A 23,294-nucleotide genomic window follows, 5' to 3' on the forward strand; every position below is an offset into this window, starting at 1 on the left:
CTGAACTAGAACTGAACTAGAACTGAACTAGAACTGAACTAGAACTGAACTAGAACTAGAACTGAACTAGAACTGAACTAGAACTGAACTAGAACTGAACTAGAACTGAACTAGAACTGAACTAGAACTGAACTAGAACTGAACTAGAACTGAACTAGAACTGAACTAGAACTGAACTAGAACTGAACTAGAACTGAACTAGAAACTGAACTAGAACTGAACTAGAACTGAACTAGAACTGAACTAGAACTGAACTAGAACTGAACTAGAACTGAACTAGAACTGAACTAGAACTGAACTAGAACTGAACTAGAACTGAACTAGAACTGAACTAGAACTGTGAACTAGACCTTGAACTAGAATGAACTAGAACTGAACTAGAACTGAACTAGAATTGAACTAGAACTGAACTAGAACTGAACTAGAACTGAACTAGAACTGAACAAGAACTAAACTAGAACTGAAAAAATAAAATTTCAGTTGAATTATGATAAAAGATAGATAAACAACAGTTTTTTTTAAATTAAAAAACTAAAGTAAATGAAATTCGAGATTTGCCATTATCATCTTTACAAAGTTGTCACTTTTGAAATGCCTCCATTATTATTACATAAATCATTGACTTCTTATTAGAAATTATAAACCTAAATATTTGTATTATTAGCTTCCCAAAAGAAACTAACTAAATCCAATTAAGCGTATAATTGTAAATAAACCATAAATTCTTTTTGACACTGAAAACACTTAACAGTTGGCCATTGGCAAATAAAGATAATCCTTTGAATTTCTTTCATTGGTTTCTATAATATAGAGGAATACTAATATTTCTATAAAAGAGCAACAAATACACATTAAGTTGTTTATACAGAAAAGGAAAAAAAAAAAAACTAATTTTTGAAAACATAAACGGTTTTAACCCAGCAATACAAAAGAAATACCTCTCAAACAAACATACATCATCTCACAAAAAAAAGGGGATAAAACTGTCTGACCATTCATGTTAACATTAATTGACAATTGATTACAATCAATTGGGTTGACAAGCCAACCAACACCAAACAGCACCACCCATTCGACAACTGAAATCAAAGAAAATACCATAAAAAAGATTGAATAAATATACGGAAAAAGATGAAACGCGGAACTAAAGAAAAACAAACAACAGTGTATGACAGAAAATGTACTTAAATACACGCTAAATGCGTTGAATTAAAGGATCAGACAGATAACAACTATAAAACAACAATAAACCAAACGGGGAAAAAAAATATTGGAAAAAGAACGACAACACAAGCCTTTTTAGCTTAAGTAAATGTGTAGGATTTTTTGTTTGCTTCTCTAGCAAACAGTTAAAGGTCCTGATGATGTTGTGTTGTTGAACATAAATTTTAAGGGTCTCCACATAAAAAAAACAACAAAAAATACGTTAAATAAATAATAAAAAATATCAACAGGATGTTAAGAGTGTAAGAAAAGAGTAACAAAAATAGCTTAAGAGTAACATTCGGAGTTAACTATTTCTTGTAGTCATGGTTGGCATAAGCTTTTCATTCATATTTTCTTTTAATTCGGACTAAAAGTTGGACATGCGCTTGGTTAACTTGATTTTAGGAGTTTTAAAGAAATTTCTGTTTTGATTGGGAATATAATTTAATGTTCAAGGGTTCTTAGATTCAGTTTAATTTTGGATGTTTTTAAAAGCGGTTGTTACTAAAATTAAACGCCAACATAATACGAGAGTGTTGATATAATTTTATATAAAAAAAAGAAAAATTATATTCTTTAGTTTCCAAAAGATACTAAAATTTTTAAGAAAAAAGTTTTCGCAAAATAAAAAAAAATAAGCCGGTTAGTTAAAGCTTAAGCAAAATGCATTAACATTTTCTTGTTTTAAGAAGAATGTTGAAAAATTAAAAAATAATCTTAAGTAAAGAGATAATTGAAGTTAATGAAAATTGTTTCAAAGAATTTTTGTAAAAAAAAAAAAATATTAAAGTTGTAACTTTAATCCTTATATTTATTTTTTTGTTGGTGATATTTAGGGATTTTTTTCTACGACATTGAGTTGTTAATTTTGTAGGTTTTGTCTTTTGCAATTGGATTATGGCTAAGAGCTTAATGGTAAAGTTTTTACTTTTTTTATTTTAATAATTGTTGGTCATAATAGTTTAAGTGCTTTTAAATAGTTATTTAATTAATTTAATCGGAAAAAAATGCTTAAACTTCTTTACAAAAGAATATTATGACACAGTTTGGGAAAAGTTTAATAGTTTTAAACAAAATCAAGTATTAATACAAAAGAATAAATTTGGTAAAATATAATCCTTTGTTTATGAAACATTTATAGTTATTTATTATAGATTTTGTTCAATAGCTTTATTTATACAATTTTGAAAAAGTGAATTTTATTTTTTTTTTAATTAAATTAACTATGTTTCTCTAAAATATATAAATATATATAAAGAGATGCTGGAACACGTTAGAATATTCACAGAAAAAACCAAAAAAGACATTCTGAACTAAATAATTTACTAGATGGAATTATCTGGTTACAATACAATGTACACAACATCAACACCACTCCACAACCCCCCTCTCATTTGCAAAAAAGAAAGATTTTGATAATACTTTTGTAATAAATAGGCCCACAAAAATTTACCAATATATTCGATTCCATGTCGATCTAAACATGTCGATCTGTCTGAAGGTTTGTATGTACATTAGGATGGCCCCAAAATGGAAGTTGCTGATGGTCCCATCGAAAATGAAAACTTAGTTCATTCTAAGATACAATTTTTTAAAATTTTTGTCCTAACGTCAATATTTGGTGAGCGGGATCAAATGATAAAAAGGTCCTTTTTTAAGGTTTTTATGATTTTTATCATATTTCTTGCAAATATACCATATGCAAATGTAGTATCATATGAAAGGTCTTTGCGAGACGATTTCAATGACATAACACAATTTTGTATACAACTCCAAAATTATTACAAATGTCGTAATTTTTCGAAACTCGATATGTTTTGTAATTTTATTTACATATTTTTAATTCTATGAATTTTGAAAAACGGAAAAACCCGTTTCCGTAGATTTTATTGAGGAATATTATGTATTAATTTCAAGGAATTATATTAAATTCATCTGTGTTAAAATGTAAAAAAACTGAAAATTTCCCGAAAAATTAGAAAATGTCGATTACTTTTGCTCTTACACAAACATTTCTAATATGGAACTTAAAGCATCTCTCAAGAACCTTTCTAATGGTATCAATATTTTATATCTTTCCTTTGGAAGAAATATGAAAAAAATCAAAAAAACCTCAAAAAGGACATTTTTATCCTTTAATCCAGCTCACGAAATATTGACTCCAGGAAAAAAATTTTGAGAAATGGTATCTTAGAATCAATTGAACTTTAATTTTAGTTGGAAACATTGACACTTTATTTTTCCTCCATACGGTTGAAAACAAGAACAACCTTTAGCATATGTTTATGTTGGAACGGTACTGGAACTAGTTCTTCAATCAATGATTTTTGTTCGAATTTGTCAATCTCGGAACTAGTTCTTGGGAAGCTTGAGAGATAATTCGGTACAATTCAATGAGGGATCTTTTTACATCTTTATAATTCAGTAGCATACATAAATATCGAATGCGGGCTCTATAAGATACTAACATTGTCAATTAAATTAATGCTTGTCGAAATAAGACTTCTAAATATTTCGTTATAAAACAGCACTGTGACGTATAAGTATTGAAATATCACTCATCCGCCTTGTGGTACCAATAGAACTACAAATCGTCTTTGAAAATATGAAAAAAAAAAAAAAATATTTTTGCAATTATTTAATCTAAAAGAATGATTGTTCAAATAATCGAATTAAATATAACACTATACACCAGCCAGCAGGTTTATCAGTCTGGAAGTCAAGGCTTCGATTCCCACTAGAGACTGTTTTACTTAATTCCTCTATGAAGAGGTAAATTAGTTTTTAGAGAAGAGGACTTAATTTGATGAAAGTTTTCAAAACTATTGTCTTTTGATTTAATACAAAAATTTGATCCCCACTTACGATTATAACAAAGTATAAGGAACATGTAAATAAGTATCAGAATATATAAAGAACTACATATACTATGTGGCGTATACGTGCTGAAATAACAATCATACGTGATAGTGGTTTACATGGTAATTATGTTAAGTAGAGTCATTAGGACTACGTTTTGACAAAATTACACCTTTCGTCAGATATATCGTAGTGCTTATTAATAGGGTATTAGGCCCAGCATGTAATGTATATTCCCAGGTTCTATTCCTTTTTAACATGGAATGTGTTAATCATTTTTATCCCTCTTCTTGCAATTCGTTAAAAGGCTGCCCCAGCTAAATCGAACGTTTGACTTTATCTCATTGCCCAGTTATTACTGTCAGAAACTTATATGTATTCTGCCAATTTCGGGTTATAATTTGGCTGGTGCATTTCTCATTGACAGTAGGTCAGGTCAGATTAGCTTAACCTCTCTACATGTACTCAAGTATTCCATACACTTTTAGCCTTTTTAAGGAAAGAACCTGAAGATACTACTTTGTCAGTACTCATATGTGTCACGTTAACAACAGAAAGCAAACAAATTTATATGAAATGCATCAATTGCAGTCCAGCCAATAGCAATACAAACAATAGACTATTTAATTCAAAGCAATTGACTGATCTGTAGCCTACTCTGTTATCTGAATCTCTCTACATGTGTTCAGAACAGTCCATCCACTTTCAGCCTTTTATAGAAAGAACTTGAAGATACTAAATACTTTTAGTAAATCCCAATGGAGTTGCTAATACAACTGCAAATGAAACTTAAAAGGTTTTATTTTTCAGATAAGGAAAATTTTTTAAAAAGATATTTATTAATTACAATATATTCAGCACATATGCTAAAAAGCTTAAGGAGTCCTTTTAATATCACTAACCTTTAAAGAAACTGTAATTTCATTATTTACAATACCAACCCAAACTTCTGAGTCATGCAATTGTTAAATTTAACTTAATAAAAGAACAACAAAAACACATATTTTATATAATTTCATTTCTTTTTTACCTTTTCTATCTAGAGTACAAGAAAATACAGTCAATTTCCCATGTGACAGTTCTCATATTAAATAATTCGTAATAAAAATGTATTAAAAAAAACACTACTTTCCACATTGTGGCAGGGTCTGGTGTTTATTTGTGAATTTGTTGTACAACTGTGTATATAAGATCTCGTGTATATTTAATGTGCTTATGCCAGAAAATGTGTATAAAACTATTGAAACACGAAAAATATGCAGTTAAATTGTGGTGGTAAATTGTAGAGTAAAGTGGCAGTAACTGAAAACAGCTACAACCACAACTACAATGGCAAACTAAATGTTAAAACGACAAACTAATTTAAATAAATAATAAAAAAAACCGACCAGAGGAGTGGTTAAGCAGCAACCGCAGGCAATAGTTTATGACACAAAAAACAAAAATCAATAAAAATAATTACAGTTTTATAATAGAAAATACAAAAACAAGTACAATACAACAACTATAATATAGAAAAGTATACTGGAAAAAAGTAAATAAAATAAAACACGTCATGTTTAAATAAAAAAAACGCCAGTTATAACAAATACGAAAAAAAATCAATCAAACTAAATACACAGACAAAATAAGAAACGGAAAGAGGAAAAAGGAAATATTAAGAAAAATTTAAGGTAAATAATCGTTATCGACATCATCATTTTGATGATGATTCACATCATTTAAAAAGTTTGTTACACAGTCATCATTATTTTTTTCGGCTAAAAGTTAATGAATATAAACAGCTAGCAGAACGAAAACAACAACAACAACAACAATTTTAACAAAATCAAAAGCAACAAAATCTTCTTCACAGTTGGCTAAAAGAAAAACCAAAAACAAAAAAAAAAAAAAATCTATAAATTTTTATTATTAATGTCTTTCTAAATATTTTCTTCGTGTGCGTCTTCAGTTTCTCAATGTATTTAAGCGGGCGAGTTGCTATCTAAACGTTTCAAGTTAATGTGTCTGTGTTTGTGTTTTTATTTATAACCAAAAAAAAAAGTTTATGAAATTAAAAATACATTATTTCAAGCTATAACATATTGTTGTGGTGGTTATTATTGAAAGTTGAGAAAAAAAGTTATAAAACGTCGAAAGAAATAACGAAAAAGAAACAAATAATAAGCAAATAAAGTCAAAAGAAAAAAAACCTACTACTAACAGCCTTTATAAGTAACAAATGTGTAAAATATTCATATTGAAAGTGTGCCGTAAATATTGAACCAATCATTGTTATGTTAATAAATTCAATGAAAATATAATTTATTGTCTGCTGTTGCCAGTCCTTCTTTTCATGCTGAAGTGCAGACAAGGTTTTCTTTGGAAAAGTGCGTAGAGGAATTTTTGGTAAGTGAAATTGCTTTTCTTTGTGTTTAAGTTTATTATCACAGACGTATGAGTGTTATTGATTGTCAAGGTTAATTTGTTAGTACTCATACGTATTGTGTATAAAAACAGGTTTTTGAAAACGAAAAGATTTTGTATGAAATTAGAAATTTAATATTACAATTATTTACTGTTAAACAGACTTGATTACCTGCTACGGTCCAGTCTAAAGCCTCTTCTACAGCCAAATCTCTATATACCAAATAATAGACTATTTTATTCCAAGCTATAGAGAGATGTGTAGTCTAGACTGTAAAACTGTTTTACCGTCCCGAATATGGGCTTTTCCTTATTTTATACTGGCAAATAGTCAAAACCATAGACTACTATAAAGTCAATAGTCCTTAGTTAAGACTATAGACTACTCTATAGTCAAGACTATAGACTTCTCTATAGTTAAGACTATGGACTACTTATTAGACATGAATATAGACAACGCTTTATTTAATAATATGGACTACTTTACAGTTAAGACTATGGACTATTCTATAGTCAAGACTATGAACTACTCTATAGTCAAGACTGTAGACTATAGTCTACTATACTCGTAAGGCTATGGACTAATCTATAGTCAAAGCTATAGATTATTCTATATCCAAGACTGTAGACTACTCTGTAGTCAAGACTATAGACTACTCTATAGTTAAGACTATGGACTACTCTATAGTCAAGACAATAGACTACTCTATGGTAAAGACAATTGACTACTCTATGGTAAAGACAATTGACAACTCTATAGTCAAGACTGTAGACTACTCTATAGTCAAGACAATAGACTACTCTATAGTCAAGACTGTAGACTACTCTATAGTCAAGACTATAGACTACTCCATAGTCAAGACAATAGACTACTCTATAGTCAAGACATTAGACTACTCTTCAGTCAAGACTGTAGACTAATCTATAGTGAAGACTGTAGACTACTCTGTAGTCAAGACTATAGACTACTCTATAAGTAAGAATACGGACTACTCTATAGTCAGGCTATATATTACTCTATAGTCAAGACTGTAGACTACTCTGTAGTTAAGACTATAGACTACTCTATAGTTAAGAATACGGACTACTCTATAGTCAGGCTATATATTACTCTATAGTCAAGACTGTAGACTACTCTGTAGTCAAGACTATAGACTACTCTATAGTTAAGACTATGGACTACTATATAGTCATGACTATAGACAACTCTTTAATTAATAGTATGGACTACTTTATAGTCAAGGCTATGGACTGCTTTACAGTTAAGACTATAGGCTACTCTATAGTCAAGACTATAGACTACTCTATAGTCACGACTATAGACTGCTCTATAGTCAATACTAAAGGCTACTCTATAGTCAAGACTATAGACTACTCTATAGTCAAGACTGTAGACTACTCTATAGTCAAGACTGTAGACTACACTATAGTCAAGACTATAGACTACTCTATAGTCAAGACAATACACTACTCTATGGTCAAGATTATAGACTACTCTATGGTCAAGACTATAGACTACTCCATAGTCAAGACTATATACTGCTCCATAGTCAAGACAATAGACTACTCTACAGTCAAGACTGTAGACTACTCTATAGTCAAGACTGTAGACTACTCTGTAGTCAAGACTATAGACTACTTTGTAGTTAAGAATATGGTATATTACTCTATAGTCAAGACTGTAGACTACTCTGTAGACTACTCTATAGTTAAGACTATGGACTACTATATAGTCATGACTATAGACAACTCTTTAGTTAATAATATGGACTACTCTACAGTCAAGGCTATGGACTACTTTACAGTTAAGACTATAGGCTACTCTATATTCAAGACTATAGGCTACTCTATAGTCAAGTCTATAGACTACTCTATAGTCAAGACTATAGACTACTCTATAGTCAAGACTAAAGGCTACTCTATAGTCAAGACTATAGACTACTCTATAGTCAAGATTGTAGACTACTCTATAGTCAAGACTATAGACTACTCTATAGTCAAGACTATAGACTACTCTATAGTCAAGACTATAGACTACTCTATAATCAAGACTGTAGACTACTCTATAGTCAAGACTGTAGACTATAGACTACTCTACTCGTAAGGCTATGGACTACTCTATAGTCAAAGCTATAGATTACTCTATATCCAAAACTGTAGACTACTCTGTAGTCTAGACTATAGACTACTCTATAGTTAAGAGTGTAGACTACTCTATAGTAAAAACTATAGAAAAAAACTACTCTATAGCCAAGACAATAGACTATTATATAATCAAGACTGTAGATCACTCTCTAGTCAAGATTATAAACTACTCAATAGTTAAGACTCTATAGTCAAGGCAATAGATTACTCTATAGAAAGAAATAGACTAATCAGTAGTTAAGACTACAAACTATTCTATAGTTAAGATCTATAATCATTACTTTAGACTACTCTATAGTCAAGATTATAGACTCCTCTTTTGTCAAAACTATAGACCATTCTATAGTGAATTTAATAGACTTCTCAAAAACCAAGCCTATAAGCTACTCAACAGTTAAGACTTCATGGTCGAGACTATAGACTTCTTCATGGTCAAGACTATAGATTACTTCATGGTCAAGACTATGAACTATTCTAAATTCAATAGTAAAGACCACCTACATTCAAAGCTATAGACAGTTCTTTATAGTCAGAACTTAATACTTATTACAAAGCATAGAATTTAAAAAATTGTCTAAACTATACACTGTTTTATAGTCAAGACAATAGGTTGATCTATAGTCAGATTGTAGGCTTTCATATTCAAAAATATATACATTTTTTTTGAGCCAAAAATTTTAAAATCATTTTATCATAAAAATATGCAAATGACAGTCATAAAATATAGGATAATTAATTGTTTTAAGATAATTAGCTTTCAAAAAATTGCCCTTTATTAAAACTTATAATTTCAGAGTGACATTTAACCTGCCATTAAATGCAGTTATTTTAAATGTCATACATACAAGCATATATTCCTAAAAATAGTGAAAAATTAACAGTAAAAACAACAAAAAGCATAAATATATTATGCGATAATGTCAACTATACACATGTCATATTGCCTTTTAATTGTTCGCTCATAAAGTGGATAAAAAAAAATAAAAGGAAAACTTTTACAATTTTAACTTAAAAAAATAGAGAAACAACAGCAAAAAACTGTTAAGCTTTAAAAATATAAATACGTAAACATATGTATAAAAAATTATCATCCTTACATATAGCCAAATGATAATAGCAGGAAAAGTAGCATTTTACTCGTAACACATGAAGCACTTTTACTTCAACTAAGGACACTTAACATGAAAATACATATACACACAAGCATATGTGTCTGTAAGTGTGTTTTACAAACACACTTTCTTACTTATACACCCACATTTACTCTTTTACTTGACAAAAAACATACTTATATTTGGTATGGAGAAAAAAAAATATAAATAATTGCATATGCAACAAGGATAATATTTTTATTGTCTTTGTTATTGTTCTTCTACAGCTGATTCCTCATCATTTATAGCACTCCTTGTTCCTTGTCATGTCTTCATTATTATGTGCTACTCACCCTCACCATCATCATCTGCACTTTCAACACCATAGACAGTCAGTACTGTCTCGCTGTCAATGCTGTGTTATTTGCTTTTCTTTCAAATAAAAATAGAATGTAAGAAGAAAACTTGCAAAACCAACATGCTTTTTCTCACTTTCTGCATAATTTGCGTGCATTATGTATGAGTTTCTAGGAAAAATGTGCGAGAGTCCGAAGAAGAGGTTTAGCAAAATTATAACAGATTATTTATTGAGTTAAAAAAATTTTTCAGAAATTTAAATATGTATATGCTTACTCTTAGTCAGGACTATATTGAAAGACTACACTAGCATCTAGCGAAAAACTAGGATCGAGTTCTATAGTCCAGACTATAGTCTGTTCTATAGTCCAGACTATATTCTGTTCTATAGTCCAGACTATAGTCTGTTCTATAGTCCAGACTATATTCTGTTCTATAGTCCAGACTATAGTCTGTTCCATAGTCCAGACTATAGTCTGTTCCATAGTCCAGACTATAGTCTGTTCCATAGTCCAGACTATAGTCTGTTCTAAAGTATGTTCAGTAGTCCAGACTATAGTCTGCTCTATAGACCAGACTATAATTTATTCTGTAGTCCAGACAATAGTATATTCTATAGTGCAGACTATAGTCTGTTTACTCTAGTCCAAACTATAGTCTGTTCTATAGTCCAAACTATAGTCTGTTCTATAGTCCAGACTATAGTCTGTTCTATAGTCCAGACTATAGTCTGTTCTATAGTCCAGACTATAGTCTGTTCTATAGTCCAGACTATAGTCTGTTCTATAGTCCAGACTATAGTCTGTTCTATAGTCCAGACTATAGTCTGTTCTATAGTCCAGACTATAGTCTGTTCTATAGTCCAGACTATAGTCTGTTCTATAGTCCAGACTATAGTCTGTTCTATAGTCCAGACTATAGTCTGTTCTATAGTCCAGACTATAGTCTGTTCTATAGTCCAGACTATAGTCTGTTCTATAGTCCAGACTATAGTCTGTTCTATAGTCCAGACTATAGTCTGTTCTATAGTCCAGACTATAGTCTGTTCTATAGTCCAGACTATAGTCTGTTCTATAGTCCAGACTATAGTCTGTTCTATAGTCCAGACTATAGTCTGTTCTACAGTCCAGACTATAGTCTGTTCTATAGTCCAGACTATAGTCTGTTCTATAGTCCAGACTATAGTCTGTTCTATAGTCCAGATTATAGTCTGTTCTATAGTCCAGACTATAGTCTGTTCTATAGTCTGTTCTATATTCCAGACTATAGTCTGTTCTATATTCCAGACTATAGTCTGTTCTAGAGTATGTTTAATAGTTAAGACTATAGTCTGCTCTATAGTCTAGACTATAGTCTGTTCTATAGTCATATATAGTTCTATAGTCCAGACTATAGTTTGTTCCATAGTCCATACTATAGTCTGTTCCATAATCCTATAGTCTGTTCTATAGTATGTTCAATAGTCCAGACTATAGTCTGCTCTATAGTCTAAACTATAATTTGTTCTGCAGTCCAGACTATAGTTTGTTCTATAGTCCAGACTGTAGATTGTTCTATAGTCCAGACTATAGTCTATTTACTCTAGTCCAAACTATAGTCTGTTCTATAGTCCAGACTATAGTCTGTTCTATAGTTCAGACTATATTCTGTTCCATAGTCCAGACTATAGTCTGTTCTATATTCCAGACTATAGTCTGTTCTATATTCCAGACTATAGTCTGTTCTAGAGTATGTTCAATAGTTCAGACTATAGTCTGCTCTATAGTCTAGACTATAGTATGTTCTATAGTCATATATAGTTCTATAGTCCAGACTATAGTTTGTTCCATAGTCCATACTATAGTCTGTTCCATAATCCAGACTATAGTCTGTTCTATAGTAGGTTCAATAGTCCAGACTATAGTCTGCTCTATAGTCCAGACTATAATTTGTTCTGCAGTCCAGACTATAGTCTGTTCTATAGTCCAGACTATAGTCTGTTCTATACTCTGTTCTATACTCCAGGTAATAGTATGTTCTATAAACCACACTATAGTCTGTTCTATAGTCCAAACTATAGTCTGTTCTATAAACCATACTATAGTCCATACTATAGTCTGTTCTATAGTCCAGACTATAGTCTGCTCTATAGTCCAGACTATAGTCTGTTCTATAGTCCAGACTATAGTCTGTTCTATAGTCCAGACTATAGTGTGTTCTATAGTCCAAACTATAGTCTGTTCTATATTCCAGACTATAGTCTGTTCTATAGTCTAGACTTTAGTTTGTTCTATAGTCCAGACTATAGTTTATTCTATAGTCCAGACTATAGTTTATTCTAGTCCGGACTATTAAACAGGCTATACTCTAAACTATAGTAGATACTATAGTCTAGACTATTGAAGAGACTATATGGTCTAGGCTATTGAAAAGACTATAGTCTGGACTATTGAAAAGACCATAGAATCGTCTATAGTATATTCTCTACTATACGACAATCTACATATAGAGCAGTCTGCAACCCTCGTAGAAATTTTTAAATATACACACATATGTATGTATGTTTATGATTGTTCATAAATACATCTACATATGCATCTGTTTGCATGAATATTTGCTTTTGTTTTTATCATTTTTTCTGTGTGAGTTAAGTGAAGCAGTAAATATTTTATTTAATGTTAAAATGTCAAGGATTTATTTTGTCACTCTTACTAATGCTTTCTTTAGCCTGCAATTTGCTCGTCCTTACTAATGTTTTTGTTTCGTTGTTGTTTTGTTTTATTCTCTTCTGTCTACATAAGTTGGTATTGTTCTTTTAAATACCCTACATACGACATTTTGAATTAAGTCTAAAAGTGTTTCAATGTCATTCATCATACAATACATAATATTAAAGCAGTGATCGTTTACTACACAAGCTCAATCAACAAACATTTTATTTCGCATTTTGTTTTCTGTGAAAGTTATTATAACATTCTCTTGATTTGGCAACTTCGTGGACATTGGTAAAATAATAGATTTTTCTCGGTCCCGTTTGCTATGAATGCAAACCAATATAGCTTAATTAGTTCGTTAATTAAAACTCTACATACTCTACTCTGTTATTTGTCAAATATAAAAAAATTTTAACACAAGGTTAGATTTTAATTTTTAGTGCAATTTAAACTGAAAAAAAGTTGATTTGTTTGTTCTGTGTGTTTTTTTTTTTGTTTTTTTTTTGTCAAAAGGTGTATAAAATTAAAACAAATTCATTAAAAATTTATAAATATTTGCAACAAAGAATTAAAAACTAAAAGCTTTTTGTTTCATTTGTCATTGAACACGGCAAACATTTTAAGGTGGTAATTGGTGACGAACACAAAATGGGTTTATGAAAAAATAAGCACTTTTTGCATGAAATAGTGAAATACAATAAATGATTAAAGGAAAATTAGAGACTAATTAAAAGCTCAAAAAAAAACTTAATTCTAGGTGAGAAATCACTACACGAAATTTTCACAGAACAGAAATTGTGAACATATAAATCAAAAAAGCTTCATATTCGAAATCAAAATCGTAAAAAGTCGATTTCTTACGTTAAAAAAATATTTCAAGGTCTTCTCCAAATTAGGCGTATACTTAATATTTGCAATATCTATAAATCATTAACACGTATACGTACAGGTATCATTTGTGTATTCAGTGTAATTTCACAATGTAAAATTTTTCACTTGAAATTAAAAAACTAAGATGAAGGTTTTTTGATATATTTTGTTATTTTATATGTTCACAATTTTTGTTCTTTATAACAAAAGCTACAACTTTGCCTTAGAGAGTAAATATAAATTTCGAACGGTTTGCAAGAAATGATTCTGAGAAAATTATCACTTTTTCGCAAACTTGACACCAAGGCTCAAAATCTTTGGGGACCCATAAAAAAGTATATGATTATGGCCAAACTGGGAGACTTGGGACGCTTTTTTTTGGGTTTTTATCACGTAGTGGTGTACGTATATTATTCCATGACTTAAGAAATGAAACACAGTGTAACCTATCGAAAACTAAATATACAAATTTAGTACTTTTGGTAAATTTATTAACACTAAACATGCTAAAGTAGTGTAATGTGGAACTTGGTACTAAGGACTATTTCTTGGTACTTTTTCATTATTCAACTGTTACTGTTTGAGTTTTCTATATTATAAAACATAGTAAAATTACACTAAGTAAGTGGAGTTTTTGGTACTTTTTCGTTTCTAGACTGGTACCGAACCTAGAAACATAAAACTAATCATCCAATTTCCTGACAGAGTTTTTGGTAAGTTTTCGTACTTTTGAAATTTAACACGAAGAGTCCTGAGTAAATGAGAATCCCTTAAAGGGACCTTTTGGTACGTTTCATTTTTCATTGGGTACTTTTTGAATTTTATATAATACTGAACCTTCAACCAAGAAATAATAGAAGCAGAGTGGACGGATAGACAGACAGACGGACAGACATAGCTAAATCGACTCAGAAAATGGTATAGGGTACAAAAAGGATATTTTTGGTTTCTTTAACTTTTTGAAAGTTCTATTATATTAACATACAAACATAAACATAAATTCGGTGTTCAACCGTTACTTTTTGAATTTTATTGTACTTGTACTTGGAAAAATTAACTATAAGGGTAGCGAAGCATGATGAGGGCATATCTAGTCTATATTAAAAGCCCTTTTCATAAACTACATTTTGTTTTATAAAAGTTTTATAAATCAAAATTTGTATGGAAATTTAGTTTTATAAACCTATTATAAAATAAAATGTAATTTAAGTTTGTTTATGAAATAAATAATTTTTTAATAAATTTTCTCATTAATTTTAATTTTAAGCTTTAAAATTTAATTAAATTCCATTTTATTTTACTTGCCAAAAAAATCTATTAAAAGAAATAACTTTTTTATGTTACTAATGATAATTATTATATAAAGCTATAAAAAAATATTTAAATTAAATATTTTGCCCATTATATTAAGCCAAATAAAAAGAGAAACTCTTATAAGAAGAATATGAAACAAAAATTAAATTTCTCAAGTTTATTATTTTGTATTTGTAAGTCGGTTAAAGGCCTAGAGAAGATTTTTCATGTTTTTAATTTCTTGTGGACTTATTATTTCCAACATTTTTATGAAACGAAAAGAAGAAGAAAAAGTATAAAAAATTGGTATTTATAAAAACACGTATTGAAACTTTTGTAAAATAAACATATTTTTAATGTTTTTCATTATTTTTATGACTGTGTTGGATAGTTGCAACCCAGCAAAAAAAAAACGAATTTTATTTGACAGGGTTAGTGCTTAAGTGTTGTTTTTAAAGTCTTAATAATACAGAAACGATACATACACCAAAGTCGAATAACGTGTATGTCATTCTTGAGATAGAAACAGACAAAGCCTTGGAAAACTGTAATATTTTTTGCTCTTAATTTAGCCATAAAACCCAGGATAAGAGATAAAGACTGTAATGTGAGAACTCTTTGTCGGTAAACTTTTCAGTGTCTGAAAATAATAACATTAATGTACGGTTACCGTTGTAATAGGGGGGATAGGCGAAATCATGTACCGGTTTTAACCTTCGTCCTTGGGTCAAAAGAAGAGTATGTGCTAAATTCTTCAAAATATATTTAAAATTGCGACCTGTAGCATGCACACAAGCTTTACATGGCAGACAGACAGACAGACGGATAGGCAGACAGACAGACAGACAGACAGACAGACAGACAGACATACAGACAGACAGACAGACAGACAGACAGACAGACAGACAGACAGACAGACAGACAGACAGACAGACAGACAGACAGACAGATAGATAGGTAGACAGACAGACACTGAGGACATACTGAGCAAAATCGAGTCAGATTTTGAGCCAATTGGTATACTTTAGAGTGTAGTTTTGTAGGGTACAATAGCAGTATTAAAATTACGCTTAAAGTTTTTTTTTTTGGAAGATAAGATAATTGCTAATTTATTGTTACAATAAACAGCCCTATTAAAGTTTTAAGATTAACACCTCTATTATTGATTTAAAACTTTTCATAAATGTTTTACCAAAAAACTAAAGTTTTACCAAAAACTTTTCAATGTCTTATATCTAAAGCTTTTTAAACTAATAACTTACTTTAAAACTTTTCTAATAAAAAAAACTTCAAATTCTCACTTTAAAATCTCACATCTTTAACTCCTTTAAGTTTGCTGGGCATTTGTGCAATTTGTATTCCCTCTTTGTAGAGGCTTTTTTTTCTGATGACAATGACTGGTTGTGTCATATTGTTTTTTATACAAACTTTTTTTCTGCTATTTGTATTTGTTGCTCATAAATGATAAGTGCCAACTGGTTGCTAGTAGACTAACGTTTAAATGTATTTTTTTATATTTTTAAAAATTCTGTTCTACTCTACGTATCCAGGCAAATTGAGTGCTTTGTCTGCAGCCTCTAAAAAAAAGCAAGTCATTTTCGCCTCCATCCTTTTTGTAGGGAAAAAAGGACGAAAGTTGTCAAAAATGTTTTTAAATGTCTACGACAAGTTTTCGTTATGGTTTTTATTTTCTGATTTTATGGTAGTCGGGCTATTTAAAGTTAAATTATAAAAGAAAAAAAAATATTTATATATTTGTAACATAATTAGAACTGGCTTTTTAGAAATTGTGGTTTCAGTTTAAATTATGATAACAAGTCTAAGTGCTGGTCCACCAACAAAAAAAAAAAAAAAACGAAATAAGGAAAAATTAACTTTTATGTGATTTATTGCTGGCAAACGGAATACAAAGTATTTTTTGGGAAATAAATATAAAATTTTTACATTTGACATTTTTTTGAAAGTAATTTGTAAGTTAATCAAGTCAGAGACAAAACTGATTTATTTAGTTGACCCAAATCAAATTTATGTAAAAATATCGTATAAATCTTACAGTTTTAAGGACGATTTTTCTTTAGATATTCTCAACAATGTAATGTAACGTAAACATTGAAGCCTAACTTTAACTGTTATTTAAATGCAAAAATCTAAAGTATACTTTAAGGCAAATAGAAAAATTTTCCTACAATTAAAATGCAACCTCATTAATGACTTTAAAAAATGTTTAAGATAAACTAAACCAAATTGCAAATCATAATTACCTGTGTTAAAAAAAGGTTCCAATTTAATGTAGTTTTATTAAGAAACCCTAACAATTAATAAAGTTTAATTAACTTCCAAAAATAACAACAACAATAAAGAATATTCTAAAAATATAATTTAAGAACGTTTAGCATAAAATTCTACACATTATTTATAGCATACTTTCAGGTAGTAAATATTTTATTCACATTCCTCCTAATGTACACTAAACATGATTTTGCTGTATATTAAATTCATACTCATGTAGCCCAACATTACAAACAAAATATATTAACATAATTTTGTGCAAAAATTTTACACCTAATAACAATTTAAACAGATAAACAACAACAGCAGCAGTAACAAAAGATTATAATGTTGGTAATACAAAAAAATATACCTATAAGAAATATAAAGTGTTGGAAGAAGTTATGCCAAAGCCTACTAAAAAGCAATATCTATAAATATTATTAAATTATCTTAAGGATATAACAAAGTTCTTATAAGTATTGAAGTTTTTGTTATACAAACAAAACATAAATTCTCGCTATTACTAATATACTTTTGTATATAAAAATGTATGTGAATAAGTTTGTATAATACAATAAGACCATTAACATTAACAACGAAAACAACAAACATAATAACAATAATAATACACAAGATACCAATCAATTTATTATGTCAGCACTCATCAGGTTATATTAGTGTTTTCAATACCAAACCCATACACCACTTACTTCTGAAATTACCACCATAACAGTGGGTTGGCTAAGCAGAAAATAAAACAATTTTCACTCTAAGATCCATAAATTTTAGAAAATGTTCCTATTAAGTTCTAGTTCAGTTCTAGTCTACTTCTAGTTCAGTTCTAGTTCAGTTCTAGTTCAGTTCTAGTTCAGTTCTAGTTCAGATCTAATTCAGTTCCAGTTCAGCTCTAGTTCAGTTCTAGTTCAGTTCTAGTTCAGTTCTAGTTCAGTTCTAAGTCAGTTTTAGTTCAGTTTTAGTTCAGTTCAGTTCTAGTTCAGTTCTAGTTCTGTTCTAGTTCAAGTTCAGTTCTAGTTCAAGTTCAGTTCAAGTTCAAGTTCAGTTCAAGTTCAGTTCAAGTTCAGTTCAAGTTCAGTTCAAGTTCAGTTCAAGTTCAGTTCAAGTTCAGTTCAAGTTCAGTTCAAGTTCAGTTCAAGTTCAGTTCAGTTCAAGTTCAGTTCAAGTTCAGTTCAAGTTCAGTTCAAGTTCAGTTCTAGTTCAGTTCTAGTTCAGTTCTAGTTCAGTTCTAGTTCAGTTCTAGTTCAGTTCTAGTTCAGTTCTAGTTCAGTTCTAGTTCAGTTCTAGTTCAGTTCTAGTTCAGTTCTAGTTCAGTTCTAGTTCAGTTCTAGTTCAGTTCTAGTTCAGTTCTAGTTCAGTTCTAGTTCAGTTCTAGTTCAGTTCTAGTTCAGTTCTAGTTCAGTTCTAGTTCAGTTCTAGTTCAGTTCTAGTTCAGTTCTAGTTCAGTTCTAGTTCAGTTCTATTTCAGATCGCGGAATTTTTATGAAAAAAACTATTGAAAATATTAGTCCCACAGTGCAATCTACAAATTTATTTAAGAAAATAACAATAACAAAAACTCGTGTCTAGCAATTCCCTTGGACAATCGACATCAAAATGCAAATTTTCTGTTCGTAACAGATTCGGATGAAATAAAGAAACTGACAATTACTTAAATACAAATATATTTTTCTTATATTTCTCCTTAATACAGAAAAATTTCTTTAAGTTTTTATTTATACCAGTTACAAAAAGTACCATTGATAATAAATCATAATATGGAACGTGATTTGAATAGCTGAAAACAACCGAAAAAAGAGTAGGAAATATGAAAAAAGACCTGCCACAGACGTCAACATTTGATGCCGTTTGAAAAGGGAGAAAAATGAAATAAACAAAAATACTAGTACGTGTATCTAGTGAATGAAAAGAAGATCTATGTATTTATTTACAAATAAGTCGTATTTGGTGTATCAAAATATAAATAATTCCATAATAACCTTCGTCTTATACAGCATAATACAGCAAAGAAACAAACTAAAAATTAAATAAAATAAAAACGAGCTTCCAACAAGGCTAAAAAAGAGGACTAAGTTATACATAGAAAAAAGTGGAAAGGTGAATGAATACTTTCATGTAATAAATAGTAAAATATGTAGTAGACTAAAGGTCATGGATCTCAAAACTTAAATAAAAACACAAAAATTCAGAAGACCTCAAATGAAATACTGTTAAATAAAATAAAATGAATGATTTATAGATGTTTTACCCTTTTCATTTTAAATATTTAAACACAGATACTAGAGATAACATTTTTTCATAAATTTTTCTCATTTCTTCATTTTGTACTTACGTTTCGTTGTTGGGACTTAAACCTTAAAAGTATGCAAACAAAAGTCACTGCAGAAATGAAAAATGTATGTCTGTATCTACAATAGATATGTATGTGTGTTTGTCTTACAAAAACTAAAGTAAACGGTGCTTAAAATTGCCAAAACCAATACCATAAAAACTCGAGTAATTTTTTTTAATTAAACGGCTGAGCGCTTGTTAAAGTTTTTTCTCTCTTGGTATTTCCCACTATTTGAATCTTTATTGAATGACCATATATAAACAAATCAAAATGTCTGCCCAAAAGTTTGCTACACGACAAAAATAAAATATTCCTATATATTTTTTATTAAGGCCATAGCATAAGGAAGCGGGGATGAAAACTGTTTAGCAAGGTACGAACCACGAGTTCTATTTATTTAATACTATTTCAATATTTATATTGTTAGCTTAGTATGATAACGTTGCAAGTCCACTATTTATGAAAATTGATATTTTAATGCAGAAAGAATGTATAAATTTCAATATATATTTTTGAACACACGTGCCTTTATTGCAACTGTAACTATGCACTTTTGCAGTGGTACACAAATGTCTTGCCTATAGTCTAGTCGATAGACTAGACTATTATCTAGTTTTAATTTAGCCCATAGTCTAGTCTGGTCTAGTCTATAGTCTAGTTTATAGCCTAATCTATAGTCTATGCGATAGTCTAGTCTATAGTCTAGTCTATAGTCTAGTCTATAGTCTAGTCTATAGTCTAGTCTATAGTCTAGTCTATAGTCTAGTCTATAGTCTAGTCTATAGTCTAGTCTATAGTCTATCTATAGTCTAGTCTATAGTCTAAGTCTAGGCTAGTCTTAGTCGAGTCTATAGTCAGTCTAGTCTAGTCTATAGTCCTAGTCTATAGTCTAGTCTATAGTCTAGTCTATAGTCTAGTCTAATAGTCTAGTCTATAGTCTAGTCTATAGTCTAGTCTATAGTCTAGTCTATAGTCTAGTCTATAGTCTAGTCTATAGTCTAGTCTATATCTAGTACTATAGTCTGTCTATAGTCCTAGTCTATAGTCCTAGTCTATAGTCTAGTCTATAGTCTAGTCTATAGTCTAGTCTATAGTCATGTCTATAGTCTAGTCTATAGTCTAGTCCTATAGTCCAGTCTATAGTCTATCTATAGTCTAGTCATAAGTCTAGTCGATAGTCTAGTCTAATAGTCTAGTCTATAGTCTAGTCTATAGTCTAGTCTATAGTCTAGTCTATAGTCTAGTCTATATCTAGTCTATATCTAGTCTATAGTCTAGTCTATAGTCTAGTCTATAGTCTAGTCTATAGTCAGTCGATAGTCTAGTCTATAGTCTAGTCTATATCTAGTCTATAGTCTAGTCTATAGTCTAGTCTATAGTCTAGTCTAGTCTATAGTCTAGTCTATAGTCTAGTCTATAGTCTAGTCTATAGTCTAGTCTATAGTCTAGTCTATAGTCTAGTCTATAGTCTAGTCTATAGTCTAGTCTATAGTCTAGTCTATAGTCTAGTCTAAGTCTAGTCTATAGTCTAGTCTATAGTCTAGTCTATAGTCTAGTCTATAGTCTAGTCTATAGTCTAGTCTATAGTCTAGTCTATAGTCTAGTCTATAGTCTAGTCTATAGTCTAGTCTATAGTCTAGTCTATAGTCTAGTCTATAGTCTAGTCTATAGTCTAGTCTATAGTCTAGTCTATAGTCTAGTCTATAGTCTAGTCTATAGTCTAGTCTATAGTCTAGTCTATAGTCTAGTCTATAGTCTAGTCTATAGTCTAGTCTATAGTCTAGTCTATAGTCTAGTCTATAGTCTAGTCTATAGTCTAGTATCTAGTCTATAGTCTAGTCTATAGTCTAGTCTATAGTCTAGTCTATAGTCTAGTCTATAGTCTAGTCTATAGTCTAGTCTATAGTCTAGTCTATAGTCTAGTCTATAGTCTAGTCTATAGTCTAGTCTACAGTATAGTCTATAGTCTAGTCTATAGTCTAGTCTATAGTCTAGTCTATAGTCTAGTCTATAGTCTAGTCTATAGTCTAGTCTATAGTATAGTCTATAGTCTAGTCTATAGTCTAGTCTATAGTCTAGTATAGTCTAGTCTATAGTCTAGTCTATAGTCTAGTATATAGTCTAGTCTATAGTCTAGTTATAGTTTGTCTATAGTCTAGTCTACAGTCTGGTCTATAGTCTAGTCATAGGTTAGTCTATAGTCTAGTCTATAGTCTAGTCTATAGTCTAGTCTACAGTCTAGTCTATAGTCTAGTCTATAGTCTAGTCTATAGTCTAGTCTACAGTCTAGTCTATAGTCTAGTCTATAGTTTAGTCTATAGTCTAGTCTATAGTCTAGTCTATAGTCTAGTCTATAGTCTAGTCTATAGTCTAGTTTATAGTCTAGTCTATAGTCTAGTCTATAGTCTAGTCTATAGTCTAGTCTATAGTCTAGTCTATAGTCTAGTCTATAGTCTAGTCTATAGTCTAGTCTATAGTCTAGTCTATAGTCTAGTCTATAGTCTAGTCTATAGTCTAGTCTATAGTCTAGTCTATAGTCTAGTCTATAGTCTAGTCTATAGTCTAGTCTATAGTCCTAGTCTATAGTCTAGTCTATAGTCTAGTCTATAGTCTAGTCTATAGTCTAGTCTATAGTCTAGTCTATAGTCTAGTCTATAGTCTAGTCTATAGTCCTAGTCTATAGTCTAGTCTAGTCCTATAGTCTAGTCTATAGTCTAGTCTATAGTCTAGTCTATAGTCTAGTCTATAGTCTAGTCATAGTCTAGTCTATAGTCTAGTCTATAGTCCTAGTCTATAGTCTAGTCTATAGTCTAGTCTATAGTCCTAGTCTATAGTCTAGTCTATAGTCTAGTCCTATAGTCTAGTCTATAGTCTAGTCTATAGTCTAGTCTATAGTCTAGTCTATAGTCTAGTCTATAGTCTAGTCTATAGTCTAGTCTATAGTCCTAGTCTATAGTCTAGTCTATAGTCTAGTCTATAGTCTAGTCTATAGTCTAGTAGTCTAGTCTATAGTCTAGTCTATAGTCTAGTCTATAGTCTAGTCTATAGTCTAGTCTATAGTCTAGTCTATAGTCTAGCCTATAGTCTAGCCTAGTCTAGTCTATAGTCTAGTCTATAGTCTAGTCTATAGTCTAGTCTATAGTCTAGTCTATAGTCTAGTCTATAGTCTAGTCTAGTCTAGTCTATAGTCTAGTCTAGTAGTCTATAGTCTAGTCTATAGTCTAGTCTATAGTCTAGTCTATAGTCTAGTCTATAGTCTAGTCTATAGTCTAGTCTATAGTCTAGTCTATAGTCTAGTCTATAGTCTATAGTCTATAGTCTAGTCTATAGTCTAGTCTATAGTCTAGTCTATAGTCTAGTCTATAGTCTAGTCTATAGTCTAGTCTATAGTCTAGTCTATAGTCTAGTCTATAGTCTAGTCTATAGTCTAGTCTATAGTCTAGTCTATAGTCTAGTCTATAGTCTAGTCTATAGTCTAGTCTATAGTCTAGTCTATAGTCTAGTCTATAGTCTAGTCTATAGTCTAGTCTATAGTCTAGTCTATAGTCTAGTCTATAGTCTAGTCTATAGTCTAGTCTATAGTCTAGTCTATAGTCTAGTCTATAGTCTAGTCTATAGTCTAGTCTATAGTCTAGTCTATAGTCTAGTCTATAGTCTAGTCTATAGTCTAGTCTATAGTCTAGTCTATGTCTAGTCTATAGTCTAGTCTATAGTCTAGTCTATAGTCTAGTCTATAGTCTAGTCTATAGTCTAGTC

At 30.2% G+C, this 23,294-nt stretch overlaps 1 long non-coding RNA gene across 2 annotated transcripts in view; it reads left to right on the forward strand.

Annotated features, from left to right (window-relative positions):
- Positions 1–1,690: 1,690 nt before the first annotated feature.
- The window catches only part of LOC119612109, a 35,548-nt gene continuing 13,944 nt past the window's right edge, over positions 1,691–23,294 (forward strand). Inside the window, exons 1-2 of one of the 2 annotated variants that reach the window (XR_005232112.1) lie at positions 1,691–1,848; positions 5,109–6,453. This is a non-coding gene — a long non-coding RNA (uncharacterized LOC119612109). The other variant, XR_005232113.1, reaches the window with a different exon arrangement.

This window comes from Lucilia sericata, unplaced genomic scaffold (assembly GCF_015586225.1).
Source record: "Lucilia sericata isolate MDLA Ls3-8-SP2 unplaced genomic scaffold, ASM1558622v1 Contig001602F_arrow, whole genome shotgun sequence".
Classification (NCBI taxonomy): domain Eukaryota; kingdom Metazoa; phylum Arthropoda; class Insecta; order Diptera; family Calliphoridae; genus Lucilia; species Lucilia sericata.